General features: G+C 41.3%; 1 protein-coding gene across 2 annotated transcripts in view; it reads right to left on the reverse strand.

Annotated features, from left to right (window-relative positions):
- GABBR1 (gamma-aminobutyric acid type B receptor subunit 1) overlaps nt 1–14596 on the reverse strand; it is a 196954-nt gene that overhangs the window by 166310 nt on the left and 16048 nt on the right. Inside the window, exon 2 of one of the 2 annotated variants that reach the window (XM_042452358.1) lies at nt 13929–13985. The exons of the other annotated variant lie outside the window; for it this stretch is intronic. The gene's annotated coding sequence lies outside the window, so the exon portion shown is untranslated. The remainder of the gene's footprint in view (nt 1–13928; nt 13986–14596) is intronic. 2 annotated transcript variants of the gene reach the window in all.

Raw genomic sequence — 14596 nt, forward strand, 5'->3', positions numbered from 1 at the left:
TATCCATAAGAATAGAAGAACTCCCCAAAACCACAGGCACAGGATGTCTTTATTAGGATTCTCTATAGAGAGCCAGCATGGTGTAGTGGTTTAAGTATTGGACTATGATTCTGGAGACCAGGGGTAAAATCCCCATTCAGCCAGGGAGACCCACTGGACGACCTTGGGCAAGTCACATTCTCTCAGCCTCAAAGGAAGGTAAAGGCTCTGAGTAAATCTTGCCAAGAAAACTTTCTGATAGGTTTGTTTTAGGGTTGCCATAACATAAAAATGACATGAAGGCAAACAACAACAATTTCACTACAGTGTGCAATATTTGATTCCCCCCCCCCCAGAACTCTTCATTGGTACCAAAAAGTGGGGGAGGGATCAAGTATAGAACCAGACATTTAGTTAGATGTTTTAAAATGTTTTAATCCTGAATAAATCCCTCCATTTCCCCAGCTCCCAGTTACTGTGGATGACTTGCAGCTAAACTCAGGGGGAACAGGCAAGCTTGCAATGGCAGAGGTTTTCCTTTTCAATGCTAATCAAAATATCCCAGCCTTCTGAGCTTCTGAGCCCTGGCTCTACCACACCACTGTTTATAAAATATTTCTGTTCTGGCTGATTTGGGTTTGTTGCCTGATCAACCAGCTGTTCTGGGCTGAAATGAGGTCTCTGGACAGGTCACATTAATCAGATTAAACTCGATTTCAGGAAACCTCAGCAACAACAGCCCGACCATAAAGTATATCAGTGTGGTAAAAGCATGTGAAAAAAATGTAAGAGCACGGCTGTGGCTGTGCAGCAGCCTTTCAAACATCCACAGGCAAAAAGAGAAACTTACAGGAAGTAGGTGGGAGAATTATTATTTGGAGAACTTGCCGGGAATTGGCACATCCCCAGAAGACTGAAGAAGAACAAATACAGAGCTACTGTATCTCTATATTTAAAAAAAGGAAGGTGGTGGGAGAAAAACCTCCCAGGAAATTATAGCTCTGTTCACTTAACGTTTGTACCCAAGAATCCATTAGTGGAGATGAAAATCTAATTAGGGGAGAATCCACATCCAGTTGGAATCAGTGGTAAAAAGCCCACACTGATTTTTAATGGAACTGGGCTGCAACCTTAATGTATCAGCACTTTAAGAAAATAGAGAGATTACAAGCAGACAGCGTGACTTTATAAATCACAAATCATTCATGGCAGAGTCAACTAAGCTACTTTTGGTCTTAAAGCTGGCGCAAAATGCAAGGGGCTGCACAACTGGACTTCTGACCTAGTCTAACACACCACATCCTGAAAATAATAAGTCTGAAAGAGATGGACAAGAAACAACCACCAATGACAGGTGTGCAGCTGGTTGGGAAAACCACATACATAACAATGCTCAGATCAATCTAACTCCAATGGGAATAGTACTGTATTTCTTAGTGAATGATACTGATACTGGTGCTGTTCAAAATCTACCTTAATGATTTGGTGGAAAGAGTACACAATAGTTCATAGACACCAAATTCCCAGGTGGAAAGGATCATTAACCTTTTAGACTCTAAATTTTAGACAGGGGTACTCGTTGCTGGACCCCCTAATTCAACCATTCCTGGACGGAGTCACACTTCCCCTAAAGGACGGTGTTTGAAGCCTGGGAGTGTTCCTGGATTCGTCCCTTCAAATGTCAACTCAGATATGATGGCCAGGAGTGCTTGTTATCAGCTTCGGCTGATACACCAGCTGCGACCCTTCCTGGAGCCAGGAGACCTGAAAACTGTAGTACATGTGCAGGTAAACTCACGACTTGACTTCTGTAATGTGCTCTGCATGGGGTTACCCTTGTGCTTAGTTCAGAAACTTCAACTAGTCGAAAATATGGCAGCAAGATTAGTAACTGGGAAATCTAGAGGTGACCATATAACACTGATTTTAAAATCTCTTCATTAGCTACCTATTAGTTTCCAGGCACAGTACAAGGTGTTGGTGATTTAAAGTCCTTCATGGCTTCGGTCCAGCCTACTTGGGGGATCACCTCCTTCCATACAATCTGCCCTACGCACCTAGGTCCTCTGGGAAAAACTACAGCCAATAAAGACCAGGCTGGCTACGGTCACCCAGATGACCTTTTCTTCTACCGCCCTCAAATTGTGGAATGACCTTCCGGAGGAGATCTGACACATCACTAAATCTTGACAGTTTAAAAAAAGCTGTCAAGATGGGTCTCTTCCGACAGGCCTTTCCTGAATGACTGACCCAGCTGCCCCCACTGATATGGGTTGATATGGACTGATGCGGATTGTCTTAATAATTGCCCCATGATTTCCTGTTCTTGCTGCTACAATTTTAATTATTTTAACTGTATTTTATTATAGTCCTTGTTGTATTGTTGCCTTGTTTTAAGGTGGGAGGGGATGTTGGGATTTATTTTATTGTGTTATGGCTTTTATTGATGTATGCCACTTATTGAAGAGGATGGATAGAACTGGTTTGAATGTTGGACTACAGTTCTGGAGATCAGGGTTTAGTTCACTGCTTGGCCATCGAAACACACTAGATGAACTTGGGTGAGTCACACACTTTCAGTCCCTGAAAACCGAGTGATAGGTTTGCCATAGGGATGCCATAAGTTGGAACTGACTTCAAGGCACTCAACAAGAGGAAATACAGTTGGTGTGCCTCATTGTTGCTGTTGTGTGCTTTCAAATTGTTTCAGAATTTTGGTGACCATAAGGCCACCATGGGGTTTTCTTGGCAAATTTCTTCAGAGGGTGTTTGCCATTGTCATCTTGAGGCTGAGAAAGTGTGACTTGCGTAAGGTCACTCAGTGGATTTCATGGCTCAGCAGGGATTCAAACCCTGGACTCCAGAGTTGTAGTCCAATGCTCAAATCACTATGCCACACTGGCTCTACACCATCCACAAATTCTGAAAGAGATAGCTCCCACTCTGGAAAAGGCCTGTATTCTGTGGTCCATTCACGCTGCACAATTTTAATATTAATATTTCGTCTTAACTGCCATGGCAACATGGTATGGAGTTTGTAGCTAGGTGAGGCACTTGAACCGTCTGTCTGAGTATTCTAAATACCCTTCCCTAAACTCCAATTAAAAGTGGAATTATAATGCTATAATTCTGTAGTGTGAATGAACCCCCACCCCACCCCCACCCCCCACTCTTGAAGACAAACAGGGACACAGACTCCCTTAGGGCTGTACAAGTCAGCCATGCCTTAAAAGCAAAGTTGGCAGATCTGTCAGCAAGCAACATCCTAAGGGAGCCATTTTCTCTTAAATTACCCCCACATCCACAGAGGCACAGTTGTAAGTTATCATTCTTTTTTTAAAAAAAGAATTTTAAGGTATCATTACAAATAAAGGGGGGGGTGAAAAGAAAGAGGAGGAGCTGGGGTGTAATAACAGGGGTCAAAATGAAGGCATTGCTCCCCAAATAAGAATTTGGTCTCCCCATGAAATTTTTCATCCGTCTCTGAATTTCTAGAACTGCAGTAATTTAAACCTTCAATAGAGGATTTAGAAATATAGTTTAGGCATCCAAAGAAAAGGGGCAGACAAAGTTACCAAGGGAATGCAAACACAGCAAATCAGAGTTCTAGGTAGCAAATCAGAGTTCAGTGGTAGAAATCTGGGAGCAAAGGAAAAATTTATTCGTGTGTGCAAAATTCTTATTTGGAAGGTGGCAAGGCCTTCATTTCACCTCCTCCATAGTTACATACTGAGGAAGAAAGAAAAAAAAAAGATAGGGAAAGTATATAGGATATGAATGTGAGCCGGGAATATATATGAGAATTGGTCATATTTCTAAAAGTACATTCTCCTGAAGATTATGTCTATAACCATCCCTATGAAGCACAGCGAAAGAAGTGTATACCCAGAAACATCATATTTTTTTAAAAAAAATGATTTAACAAAAAACATTAAAAAAACACGCATTTAAAATTACATACAAACAAATGTACAGTACACATATCTCTACATATACACATACATACATACATACTTCTAAGTATATCCTCTATAAAATCCAGTTTATTTTAATATATATAATCTTCTTATCTCATATCCATCTTCATGTATCTAACTTCCTCTAATAGAAGAACGACTTTTCTTTTTTTGCCAAACTGTTCCAATCTTATATATACGTGTACCCAGAAACATCATCTTTTGATATTGTTAACCAAGCCCATCGGGTTTAGCCTTTAAAATTCTTTTGATACCTTTTTAAAAACCACCTTTTAAAAGTCTGGCAAACTGGAGCCTGCGTTTTGTCACCTGTCTAACATTTTTTGCCACTTGTCCAACACCTTTGTGTAAGGCAATCACAGAATTACTCCAGTCTGCCTACGAAATCAGACAATGGCCAAGATGCTAAGATACCCTGCTATCCTCACACACTTCTCACAAGAGAGAAAGGAAAACCCCACCACCACATTTTAAAATTGAGCTTTCCAAATCTGATGGGCTATCTTGAACAATTTAATAACCAGCACTAACATGGGTCAAGTCATCAAAACAGATCTCATCTTACCTGAGAAGAGGGATAAAAAGACATATCCTAGTCTCTGGAGGTCAGGGGAAATCCTCAAAACAGAAGGGCCCCTTCTACATCCTTGAAGATTCCACTTTTTCAGAACACAAGTACAGTTAAGGAGAAGCCAAACCTTACAATAACTCCTGTTATTGTACACAAAAACAATTTGCTACTTGCTTTTCTCTCTCTCTCCTTTCTCAAAGGCTTTCAAAATTCCCCAGAATCCCTCAAAATCCTTTCCTTGTCAGTTCTAATCATCCCAAGGCCTTCAAATTCACCACCCCATGCCCCCACCTAACTACATAGCTCACAGGCTTATTTTGTGTTGGCATTTGTGTTCCTCTTAAAGTGCTTGTTACACACACACACACACAACAGAGAGAAAAAGAGTGAGTGAGTTTGCTATGGATTTCTCTGTATCTGGTGATATCACTGATTTTTAAATGCTTATTGTCTTTTAACCTTCTTGGTATATTTGTAGATACAGCAATAATCCCCTTGATGTGTGACTATAATTCACTTTAATTTATCCTTAGCAAATAAATAATTGCTTTCAAAATTCTTGCTGTTGATCTATGACTTCTTTAAGGAAGTTAAATAAACTGTTAAATTGATTTCAAATGCAGAAAGTTACATGCTCGCTGCAACATACCACTGCAACAGATTTAACCCAACACCAGACAGAAATGTTGGACTACAGCTCAAACCGTCCCCACAGTTTAAAAAAAATGATGAGGGATAATGGGAATCACATGCCAATATAGCTGGAGGTTGTCAAGTTGGCTATGGCTGATTTCAGATTTCTCGATACAGTAGGGTCTGTAGGGGTTTTTTTCCCCTTAAAGGAAAGCTTCCAGGAAAGCACAACTCACTTCAGTGTTTGCATTTGCTTGACAGTTCTGTGTACTTTGTTGTGCATGCATTATTGAAGGTGGACTAAAATCACAAGCTAATAAGATTGATGAGGTCTTATTGATTGATAAAGTGCACCACTTCTGGCATTAATCAAATCCCATAATGCTAATCCAGAAGTCAATTAGTGCATAGATAGGGACACTGAGATGCTATTATTACCTTGGAGCTGGGGAGGGCTAAGATTTAGAGGCATAACCCTGAATGGGTTTACGGGACTGAAATAGTCTTTCTGCTCCGATGCTAAAGAGTCTCCAGCTGGCCATAATACTCCATGCTGTAACAATGGTGAAGCCTGAGAGAAATGGCAGACCTGATCTGTGCCTGGATGAGCAACCACTAGTGGTGACCCATGACCTGCCCCAACCACCATGAACAGAGAGCTGGCGAGGAGAGAAAATCCCACACGCACTCTCTATATTCCCTCAAATTTCCACCACCAACCTTCCTCCGCCACTGAGTGGGGCTAGTTCTACCTTTAAGCACAGAGAGGCAACCTGCCTCAGGTGGCAAATATGGGGAGAGAGCCCCTATACATTCCCCTCCTGGACAGGTTGTCCTATTGACCTAAACTGGTGTGGTGGAGGATCTGATTCCATTGCTGCTGTTGAAGGAAGGGTCAGCTGTCCACCCAGGTGACTTCTAGGCATAGAGGGTGGTATCCTTTTGCTTTTGCTTCAAGTGCTCAAATGCCTTGAACCAGCCCTGTCCTCAGGCAGGCAGCCTGTAATATTATCCTTACTTAGAAAAGATGGAGAGAAATTAGTCCTCCTTTCCAAATAGGGTCAAGGTCACACAGTAATGAAGAGCCAGTGTGGCATAGTGGGTTTGAATGTCAGACTATGACTCTGGAAACTAGGGTTCGATTCCCCACTTGTCCATGAAACTCACTTGGGAAAGTCACACTCTCTCAGCCTCAGAGGAAACAATGGCAAACCTCATCTGAACAAAATCTTGCCAAGAAAATCCCATGATAGGTTTGCCTTAGGGTCGTCATTAGTTGGGATGACTCAAAGTCACAAAAGAACAACAACAACACACAATAATATTGATTGGCACATCATCATCATTCCCACCTTTTCCCCAAAACTGGGATCCAAGATGACTTATAAAAATTACAGTAGTATACAAAGGGACCTTTTAGCACCTTTGAGACTAATTGTGCAAAACATGTTGTATCATATACTTTTGTAGACTTGATCTACTGCCTCAGATACATCTGTGCACCTGAGGAAGTAGACCAAGTCTATGAAACCCTATGCTACCAAATGCTTTCTCAAAGGTGCTTTGCATAGTGATATTCCAGACTAACACGGCTATGTCCCTGGAAAATTTAAACAGATACAGATGAAAAGTCATAATGGTGAAGATATATTAAATGCTATAGTTCAAATATAATTAAACTATCTATAGAATTAATAACAGCTTGAAACCCATCTGTTAAGAAGGCATAGTATTAAAAAAGCCTTTTCCTTATAAACAGTTCTGAAACACCTGCCTGAATTTTCTTTTAATAATTCAGAGCACTGCCAAGAAAATACTTTATGTAGATTCAGCATATTCAGGATAGACAAATGAAAATATTTTTATACACAGCACACAATGAACTTATGACAGGGGGAGGAGTCAGAATTTTTCGGTCTACTCTGGATTTCTTACTTCTGCCCCAAGATCTATCAAACTGCACCACAAAGCACACACACTTAGCATTAAAGTGCTTCCTGTGCGTGCTTGTGTCTTCAAGATGCCTGTCAACATATGGCAGCTCCATGATTTTCATAAGGTTTTCTGAGGCAAGGAATGGTTAGCTATTTTATGCCATTGCCTTCCCCTAAGTCTATAGTACCTGGTATTCCTTAATGGTCTGTCATCCAAATACTAACCAGACCTGAACCTGCTTCCAAGATCAGATGGGATCTGGTGCCTTTAGGTCAGTGCATGCTAAACCAAGGGATATATTTGGAGTACCAGAATTGAACTAATTCCACTGGATATAAATGTGGTGGGGATAGAATTAGGGAATGGATGTAGCCTTCAAGCCCTGTTTGCAGGCTTATCAAAGTCATCTGGTTGGCCACTGTTCAAAACGGGATGCTGAACACAGAAGGGCCTTTGGTTTGGTCTAGCTTAGTCCTTCTTATGGTGCAAATGATGTGCAATATTTTTAAATAAATGTATAGAGGATGAGCATATATATGGGACAAGCCCTGCTATTATACATGGTGATGCAGCCTCCTCAGGCAACAGATGGTGAAGGGGAAACCTACGGTACTCTTCTCCAGTCCTAAACATACCCACCTCCCTAAGACATTCCTCATAGGACATGGTTTCCAGACTTTTCACAATTTGGTCATAGAGGGAGATATCATATTGTCCTTGGAATGTCTCAGGACAGCCCTGATGGAAACATGACCAAATTATACGTGTCAATGAGTTGCAAGCATGCATTTTGGGAAAGGCCAATGCCCTATTCTGATTTTTTCAAAGTGTGCTCCCACAGCTTCCATAGTCTTGGAAACTTACCGTGCTCTTCTAACACTCCCTTCGCTGAAGAGCAAGAGATATCCACCTTCACTGATTCTCTAGGCTGGTAGAGCTTGGAAGGTTTTTTTTTAAAAGTAACTTGTTATATAACTCATTGCTAGTCCTTACAAAGTAATTAATTGTCTTTAATAATACATGCAACACACATACACACAAATTAAGTAGTTTGCTGCGGGGGTTATTTTTTTAAAAACTCAACTAAAAAGAAACTATTTATTTAAAAAAAATCCCCTCAAAATGTTCTCAAATGAATTTTGCCCCCTCCCCCTGCAATGAGAAAAGATAATCAGTGGTACTATTATGCCCTCCTTAGCCCAAAAGTGAGGCATTTCATCTGATAAAATGATTTGCACTCCACTATCTATAGTAATAAAAAGACAATATCTGCTGTGGTGCCCATAACTCATTGCGGACATCATGTTAGGCACTTCAACATTTGATGGAATATTTGTGGGTTTCATGCAAGCTGCAGCACCAGGTTTCAAAATGAAACTTCAAAGTGGAGTGTGGGTTTAGAATCAAAAACAAAAACAAAAAAAGAGGGGTAGTAATAAGTCATCAGGGAAACTGCAGATACCTCAAAATTTGACACACTTGTTTTGTTGCTGCCATCCAAATGGCAGTGCCAACTTTCAAGTTGAAAAGTCAAAATTCCACAGGGGGCCTTCCTAGAAAAGTGGGTCACAATAGCTTATCAGGAAATAGTTGCAGACACATTCAAATTTGGTTATTGCCCAACTTGCAGTGACCTTTTTCAAGTTAAAAATCCAAACATAGAAAAGCTTTCTAAAAGCAAAAAACTTGGAGTTGTCCTTTTTGGTGTGCAAAATTATGATAGATGCCTCACAATTTGACAGTGTTTTCACTGCTTTAGAGTGTAGTGGACATTCCTTGACTGAAGATTTTTAAACACAGACATGATGGTCATCTCTCAGGAATGTTTTAGCTGCGAAATGTGGCATGGCAGGGTGGTTGGAGAAGATCACCCTCATGGTCTCTTCCAACTCTATAATTCTATAATTCTAACATAACTTTTAGGGCTCGAAAACAAGTTGTGGCTAAGGTACTGCCACTGAGTTTCTAGAAGTTAAAACAAGAGCAGGAAAATGGGGGAAGGCTGTCTGAATTTTACTGCTGGCAAGATTCCCCAAGAGCCAGGATGATGTACCGCTTTAAGTGTTTGACTATGATACTGGGAGATCAAGGTTCAAATGTTTTCTCAGCCTTGGAAACTCACTGGGACACCTTGGGCAAGTCATACTCTCTCAGCCTCAAATGAAGGAAATGTCAAACCCCCTCTAAACAAATCTTGCCAAGAAGACCCTGCTATAGGTCCACCTTGGGGTTGCCATAAATCAGAAGCAACTCGAAGGCACACAGTAGCAACAAGATTCCTAAGGTTTAAAAAAGTGAGAAAGGAAAACAGGAGGCCCCATGGACATCTTTTGGTGTATGAGGTATCGCAGGTCAGGTACGCCTCATCAAGTAACACTTAAAGCATGTTAGTCTTTAAAGTGTTATTACACGCTCTTTGTTTTTCCTGTAACAAGCTAACAGGGCTCCCATCCAGAAAGTGTTACAGGTGATGTTGTTACTTGCAATGCATTACATCCAGCCAAGTTGTGCTCCCTGGTCCTCTTCCCACTTACAACCCAACAAATATTGTAAACTATCCTAAGCCACGCACATTCTCATGATATCTACACACAGCTGTATTATTTCTTAATGTGCATCAGCCAACAGCCTTTGAACTGAGCTGGGTTAAAGCAGGTAAAAGAGCAAAGTGTTGCTGTCATTGGTTTAATAACCTGATATGAATCTCTTATCCAAAATTTAAATTAATGTAGATGTGAGAACAACAAATTAAATAGCTGACAAGCCACTGCCCTTTCATAGCACCCAAAACCTGCTGCTTGAGGTGACCACCTGATTTTGTCCAATGAAGACAAAGATGTTGTTCTCATGAACTACGTCTATGTCTAGACCAGACCACTGCTAGTGGGGGCTCACATGAATGGATGCCCCCAACTCCAGTAAATATCTGGCAGAGGAAACTAATATGTTAGATTACCTTTGGACAATACAGTGGTACCTCGGGATACGAAATACCCAGGTTACGAAATTTTTGGGATACGAAAAAATCCCACTGGAAATCATTGTTCCGGGTTACGAAGAAAATTTTTGGTGCTTTTCGGCGCTTTTTCGCACGAAACGCGGCTTTTCCCCATTAGCGCCTATGGCAATTCGGCTTACGAAGGCTTTTCGGGTTACGAAAGCGGCCGCGGAACGAATTACTTTCGTAACCCGAGGCACCACTGTAATTGCCATAATCCCTAGTCGGATTTGGGAGCTCTAGTCCAAACCCCCCACCACCACCAAAAACACAACACTCTATTTCCAAGCACTGGTTCCTTGTGCCAAATTTTAAGATGGTAAGCATCCTCTAGATGTTCTTAGAAGATTCCATATGTTTGAGAACATTGGAGTGGAGGCAAATAAATGCTTCTACAGTATTCTCCTAAATCCCCTAAAGGCACCAGATCCTGTCTGATCTAGAAGCTAAGCAGGATCAGCAATGGTTAGTAATGCCAACGAATTCCAGGTTTGTTGTTGTTGTGTGCCTGCAAGTCACTTCCAACTTATGGCGACCCTAAGGCATTCACCTGTTATGGGGTTTTCTTGGCAAGTTTCTTCAGAGGGGATGACACTACCATCCTCTGAGGCTGAAAGAATTTGACTTGTCCAAGATGGTTTTTTGTTGGTTTTTTGGCCTATGTGGCCATGTTCTAGAAGAATTTAGTCCTGACGTTTCGCCAGCATCTGTGGCTGGCATTTTCTTATGGATGCCGGCCATGAAAGCTTTCGGCTTCATAGTGTCCAAGATGACCCAGCCCCCTCTCAGGATCATCCCCAGTCTCAGTTTAACTCCTTTTAGAAATTCTCAGTCCATTAAAAAAATCAAGCACACACAAATGGTTGATAACGGCAAATGTTAGAACGATAACAGTAACCAATTATTTTAAACATAATACCCTCAACTTAAAAGCGACTCTCCAAGCTGTAAGACTGTCAGGTGTGGTAATGTAAGTGATTTTAAGGTGCCTTATTGAAACCAAATGAATTTCATAGGGTTTTCTTAATATTTCAGCAAAATAACAAAAAGAGACTTGCAGCTATCAGGAAATCATCTCCTAACCATTCTATTGATGAAACATCAACTCGTCATTTTAGACACTATTTACCAGCCATCTGAGTAACAGAAGGATTATTCATCAGGAGACCTAACAATATTACAAATATTATCAGAAGGGTTCTTAAGAGAAGGTCAAGAATTTATGCAAATTTGCCAAAAGAAAAAAAGAAGAAGGTAATCAGTCCCCGGAGATTTAGGATAACACCAGATCAAAAAAGTAACACAATCACCATGATATGTATTGTCATTTTGAAACATATCCTGTGTTTTATGGCTTCTGGGCGAGTTCTGCCATGAGACACAGTGAGGCAATTGTCTTAGGTGGCAGATGCTGGAACATGTCAGCAAGATTTTGGAGAGAGAGCTGAATGCCATACACAGTTTATTAGGTGCCCTGAAATTACTTTGGGACCTCCACATGTGATGGAACAGAACAGTTCTTCAGACAGTGTTGAAGAAAGAGCCAACTGTCAACCTAGATGGCTTTTGTATGTAGAATGGGAGAGACCTCCAATTGTCCCTTTCCTCAGGCAGTAAAAATGTCTTGGGTAGGCCAGCCCCATATGGTTTTGAATGTCTACAACTAAAATGAATCTCAGTGTCCTAGATATGCTTAGATGACACTGGATATTCACCAGGCCTGCCTGTTTGTGCTAGATAATATGCATGGCCTCCAGGATTTTGCCATTGCAGGTCTGGGTGGTCTACTTATCAAGTAGACTTCTATGTAACCCACTTTGATCTATTAAGGAAAAGCGGGCTATAAATAAACTTATTATTATTATTATTATTATTATTATTATTATTATTATTATTATTGTGTGAAACTCTCATACCCCTTTAACTGTCCCAATTTGTCAGGGATACTTCCCATCAGTCATCTGTCATCCTGCTGCTTTTCATTTCAGCTGCTTTTAAAATATTCCAATTTCTCTCTCCTTCTCCCACTTTCCCCTTTAGTCCTCATCTTACTTCATTTTCTGCAAACTTCTGCAGCCTCTCCTACTTTGTGTGATCATCCTCATTACTCATTTTTGCCCTCTTGACATGTTGCTTGGCCACATTTGTCCTGGTTTTTATCCATGAAATGTTGGAGGATATGAAATCTACATCTTGAACTACAATTTGGCAGAATTCCCCAGCCAGTATTATCACTAGCATGCATACATGCATAAATAAATACCCCCCAAAATACCAGAACAGTGGCCATCCTGACTGGGTGATTTGGGGAGTTGTAGTCCAACTCTGTGCATAAAAAATTTATTAATGCATGGAGTAACATAGTTGTGGGCATAGAATCATAGGAGTCAGTTGGCACCTTAAGAGACTATCTACTTCAGTTTTTTCGCAAAGACATGTTCCTCTATACTAGTGGTTTGCAAACCTGGGTCAGAAGATGTTGGATTTCATTTTCCAGAAACCACTGCCAGCAAGACCACTGGCTAGAAACAGAGACACCCCCACAAAAACCTTTGGCAAAGGTACAGTAGCTAAGGGTATTAATTCAATTTTAATTGTCACTTGAGTAAGTTTTTAATTAAATTATGTTTTTGAATTGTGCAGTCTAAAAACACAGTACTGTACAATTCAAAACTTACAAAATGACAATTGAAAAGGAATTAATACTTTCAGCCAGCACGGCTACTGTACTGGGTATCTTTGGCCAGGCTTTTTAAAGCCATTTTGGGTCCCAAATCTGGGAGAAAAGTGGGTTACAAATTAAGATGATAATAATAATAATAATTTGTTTTATTTATATACCGCTATTCCAAAGATCATAGCGGTGAACAGCAAGTAAGCTAATTAACAAGTAAGCTAATTAACAAGTAAGCTAATTTGCCCCCAACAGTCTGGGTACTCATTTTAGCGACCTCGGAAGGATGCAAGCCTGAGTCGAGCTTGGGCCCTTTTGCTGGTCTTGAACTCGCAACCTTGTGGTCTTGAGTGAATGGCTGCAGTACAGGCATTTAACCACTGCGCCACCAGGGCTCCTATGATGGTGGTGGTGATGATGATGACGATGATGATTGTAGTCAAAAACTATGTACTGTATCTCAAGCTCTGCTCCTGAGGTTCCCAGTTAGCAATTCACATCTGTGCTTCCCAAGCTCCCAGGACATCATCTTCACCATCAGTTCACAAAGCACGAGCCCCAACTCATAGCTATGCGGCCGGTGTGGCAAAATCAGCCAGACACGGCACACTTGACTGCCCAAGCAGAGGGATATACCTCTAGGGGCCTGGCTGACTACTACTCTAAACATAGTCTCTAAAGCTGCTCCAGGGGATAGGAAGCTTCAGAAAAGGCAGGCACATATGTACACGTGGCAGGGGGAGGGAGAGACCGGGATGCTGGTAATGGCACAGTAAATGGCAGCTCAGGGAGGAAAGGCCAAGGAAGCACAGCCACAATCCACTGCACACAGGCAAAAGCAGAGCATGCTAAGTGGGAAGTCGTGTTCAACCTGCAAGAGCGGCATTCCCCCACGGAGGCTTATGAGCAGCCAGACATCCCCTATTCATTATTCATATAATAGCACAAGGATGAGCATGAGAGAGACTGACACATGCAAACAAAAGACACCCTCCTCTGTTCAGTCCCCTCCCATTTGGATCTTCCTAATGCCCGACTCCTAAAGGACTAATCTGGAATCACGGCAAAACACACACAGAGAGCACAGCAGAAGACACCACAAAGCACCCATACACACACCCATCCATAACAGTTTTAGGGACATGACCAGTTTCTCATTACCTTTCTCTCCAGAAGAATGCTTTATGAAATCCAGGAGGACAGATTTGATATCAGCTCCTACACAAGGCAAGGTCAGGAATTAGGATTCAATTAAAATGCACAAGCATACACGCAAAGGCTGCATCTACACTATAGAAAGAATGCAGTTTGACATCACGTTAACTGCCATGGCTCCATCCTACAGAATTCTGGGATTTGTAGTTTTGTGGGGGAGCACTAGCATTCCTTGGTAGAGAAAGTTAAAACTACAAATCCCAGGGTTTCATCAGATGGAGCTACAGCACTTAAAGTGGTGTCAAACTGGATTATTGCTATAGTATAGATGCACTCAAAATATTAACTGAGACACTTTTTAAACAACAATTACAAACAGTCCTTTGTATCTCTACTCATAAAGGTGCACCACTGAGTTCACTACAACCTCCTCACAAGGAAGTATGTAGAGTAGACTCCTCCAGTCTGGAACCCTGCAGGTTCATTGGATTGCAGCTTCCATCAGACTGTAGTACAGTCTCTAGGTACTAGGTACTATAGTGCCCTAGGTCGAGAAGCTGGTGTGATAGGACTGCACTTTGAGTTTATAACACTGACCTATGCACAGTGACTTGGGGGCAGGCTGCATTCAACTCAAAGGCATATTCTTTTGAGTAGACATGCATAGCCTAGTA

This window comes from Sceloporus undulatus, chromosome 2 (genome assembly GCF_019175285.1).
Source record: "Sceloporus undulatus isolate JIND9_A2432 ecotype Alabama chromosome 2, SceUnd_v1.1, whole genome shotgun sequence".
Classification (NCBI taxonomy): domain Eukaryota; kingdom Metazoa; phylum Chordata; class Lepidosauria; order Squamata; family Phrynosomatidae; genus Sceloporus; species Sceloporus undulatus.